Genomic DNA, 3,761 nt, shown 5'->3' on the forward strand with positions numbered 1-3,761 from the left:
ATCTATCTATCTATCTATCTATCTATCTATCTATCTATCTATCTATCTATCTATCTATCTATCTATCTATCTATCTATCTATATATCAATTGGCTAAGTGTTTTTAAAAGCAGTAATTTAATTCTAATAAAATTTATCAACTGATCTGGGTCCAGATCTGGACTGGGATCTGACGTTTGGTAACCACTAAACTAGCCTCAACTGAGCACCAATAATACTGGGACAGGCCAATTGTTTTCGTTGTTGGAACAAGTGTGCCCATGTTAAAAGCATTTAAACACACTTATAAAAGTAGTTGCAGATAAGTGACTGATTCCTCTTCCTTTCTTCTTCACCGGTGTAACTGAAGGGACGGTGCAGAGGTCAGGGGTCAAAGTCGCAGCTCCTTGACAGTAGAGCCTAACAAAGGTTTTCACAGCAGTTCTCCACGACGGCGGTTAAACTCTAATGATGATGGACGCTGCTGTGGTGGAGAATCCCTGCATTGTTCAGGTGACATTCCTGCCAGTCATTTTGAGCTGCGTTTATCAGCCCCGCTTCTTTCCATAACAAAGAGCCGGGTCACCTGACATCCCAACTTCACCCGCTTCACTCAGCAGCCTCCGAGCTAAAGTAAACACACTGTTAATTCAGGATAATTCACCATAACGTATAGCTCCAGCTATATAAATTCCTCCTCTATGTCCCTCCCCTCCTTCTCCTAATTCCTTCCCTTTTTTAAATTGTCTTCTTTCTCCCTTTTTCACCTTTAGGCGTTTTTTAAAATGTGAACACAGATGCGACTTTTTAGAAAACGTGAGATATTTCTCCACAAAATAATTTACAAACCAACAAATAATTTTCCAGCTGGTGTACTTTTTAAATTTAAAGTGTTTTTAAGGGCTTAATGAAAGTTATCTTGCATTTGCACTAGAAACAGTTGTTAATCAGCGGCTGGCAGGGGTGGTAGACGAGTGAAAATATTAGTTTTATTTAAGCAGGGATCAGTGAAGCCCAAACTTCACTTTCACATAATTTCTCTCTTATTACAGTTTTAAACTCTTTAAACTGTTTTGTTGGCCTACTTTTTTTAAAAAGAAATTTATCTTTATTGGCGTTAACCAGTACAATAACTTCAAAAGAAAACAAAAACTGAAAACTTGTAACAGATTTTAAATAATACGTAGTTTTGATTATGGTGTCTTGTCTTTTCTGAACCGTCACATATTTTTCTGCTTTATAAAAGCTTTGCTGTTTGCTTGCAGAGAGAGGGTTAAGAGTCTTTTTGTTCTTGATATGACAGCGATGACATGGAAATAAAACAGTTCAGTGAAACAAATTGACCGATCCAAGAACTGGGATCAAGTGAGAGCCTGTAGTTTTAGTTCAAGTGTCAAGAGAACATCGCTTTCAAAAACAAACTCACCTAAAAGGCCTGGATCATTTTTGGTAATTTAAAAACATTAAAAAAAAATAAAGTGGAGGGTAAAAACTGCAGACAACTGTAATTTTATGTGACTTCTGGTTAATATTGCACATTTTAAATATTTACCTTTTGCATGACCTCGCTTTGCAGTTTTCACTTTTTTGTGTTGCAGAGTTCACGCAGCATGAAAGTCATTTTCACCACAGCTGTGGGAAAAGGAAAAATATTTATGTGGCGCTCATCGTCCATCTCCTGTCCGCTCTTCATGCCACAGTAGACGACATCATTCAAACTCTTATCAGGTAAGTCTTGCCCCCTACCCTGCAGCATCCAATCCAGCAACACCCCTCATTTACCTCAAACCTTTTTTTTTTATTCTGGGCCTTTGTCCTGTCCAACAATGGGCTGATCAGGGGTGCAGGAGGTACGAAGAGGGCAAAGAGGCAGTAAAAAGAAAAATAAAAAGAAGAAAGGTGGTGTTGATCTCTTGTTTTTTTACGGAGAGGTGATTCAGGTAAATAGGGGCTTTTTTTTCCTGTTTTGTTGAAGGCTGGAAGCACAAAGAAGGGGTTTGTGTGAGTGTGTGTGCGTGAGAACCCAGCCCCCAACCCAGGTATTCCAGGTCAAATCTCACATGAACATAAAACAGAAAAAAAGCCTTAAAAATGCAACTAACAGTTGTCCAAGTCAAATGGCTTTTCTTACTGTTTATTTTCATTTTTGTTAAATTTGCATGAAGAAAACTTGAATCAAACAAAAACTCATCCCATTAACAAAAAGTCCGAAGATCACTTGTCGTTTCAGTCTGTGTCATTAACTTACAGTATTTACATGTTATGGAATAATAAATACATATTTAACTGTCTGACCTTGCAAAGAATGAAATGACGTCAGCCATCAGCCGTTCTTGGTTTCAGTCGACACAAAGTAAACGTAAACAATCACCTGCTTCCCAGAAAAGCTACGCAGTTTACATGAAAATTCAAGGCTTTTCTATTTGCTTCTTAAAGAGCTCAAATTAGGTTCCTTCATTTCTTTTTCTGATACATTTTGTTGAGGTAAACCACACAGCTTTAAGCCACATAGTCACCTCCTAATACATGTCAAGTTGTCTGTTGATTGTCTGTAATTTAAATGCTTTTCTTTCCCCTTATTTTGCAGAGGCTTGAGTTAGAGCGATCTCATAGATTTCTTTTCAAAAACTCAGTTTCAAATCTATCTAACATGTCAGAGCCTGTAGGACATTAAAAAACAAACAAATAACATTAAATAACCAGCTTCCAACTCACTCTGCTGTTAAAAACATGTTCACCCATCCACATTTCCTCCTGCTTTGCGCTGCCATCTCCGCACAACTATTTTTATTTTATATTTTTTGTAATTAAATGTTAGTTACTGAAAAGAAGCCAGGCTGCAAAGACATAATAATACATGAAGACGTATTCTGAAACACACTGAAGCTCAGCAGCTTCCTCTTCCTAAAATCCAGCCTGAGGTTGGGTTTGCACTGACCTGGGTAGGCCTGGAGCTGTCAGCACCCCATGGGGAAGCTCTGACTGCTGGGAGGGAGAAGTCACCTGCATCCTCCCCGTCCTCCTTTTTTTTCTCTCCTGGGGGAGAGATCAGAGAGCTGAGAGTGGAAGGTGAGGACAGAGAACCTTCCCCCCCTTCCTCATAGGTTCAAAGCAAAACTTAAAAAAAATGCATCACCTACAACATTTAAAACACAAACTGTTGGGCATGAGTCATCGTGTTTACTACAGTCCTGATGGAAATGCAACAGTGAGAGGAAGCTTCATCCCCTGCGGATCACTGACATCACGAGAAAAAACAAACAAACACACAGGAGGTCAAAGGTCAGAAACACAATCAACCATCAATTCTCATAAGTTTATTGTAAAAAAATAATAAAAAAATAAAACAGAATGGTAGAATATAACATGCCCCAGAGAATTAACATCAAAGATATATCAGAAAAATCCAACAGTAAATGCTTTCATCAAAAAGGTTAAAAAAAATGCAAAACGTCCTCCTACAGACTAATGTGGCAAAGGTCAGAGACAAAAAGTAACCATACAGGTGTGTGTGTGTGTGTCGGTTGGGGTGGGGGGTGTATGAGCTCTGAAAGGGAAAGGCTCCATTAGAGCTCACCTGTTCTGACCCCTGCAGGTATGTCGCCATCCTTTCATTCATTCATTCTTTCATTCACCAGCTTCTCCCTCCCACCTTCTGAGAGCGGCCCCGGGGCTTCGCTTTGAACTCTCAACTGCACCGCTGTTTCAGAGAGTGTACACCCGTGTGTGTGTGTGTGTGTGTGTGTGTGTGTGTGTGTGTGTGTGTGTGTGTGTGTGTGTGT

At 39.4% G+C, this 3,761-nt stretch overlaps 1 long non-coding RNA gene across 1 annotated transcript; it reads right to left on the reverse strand.

Moving 5' to 3' along the window:
* Positions 1–107: 107 nt before the first annotated feature.
* Positions 108–3,752, reverse strand: LOC106526903 (uncharacterized). Its single transcript, XR_001311319.1, has 4 exons — positions 3,557–3,752; positions 2,918–3,217; positions 1,532–1,810; positions 108–607 (listed from the first exon to the last, which is right to left on the reverse strand). It is a non-coding gene; the product is annotated as an uncharacterized LOC106526903 (long non-coding RNA).
* Between the last annotated feature and the right edge of the window lie 9 nt (positions 3,753–3,761).

The sequence above is a fragment of the Austrofundulus limnaeus genome, unplaced genomic scaffold, assembly GCF_001266775.1.
Source record: "Austrofundulus limnaeus strain Quisiro unplaced genomic scaffold, Austrofundulus_limnaeus-1.0 Scaffold299, whole genome shotgun sequence".
Classification (NCBI taxonomy): domain Eukaryota; kingdom Metazoa; phylum Chordata; class Actinopteri; order Cyprinodontiformes; family Rivulidae; genus Austrofundulus; species Austrofundulus limnaeus.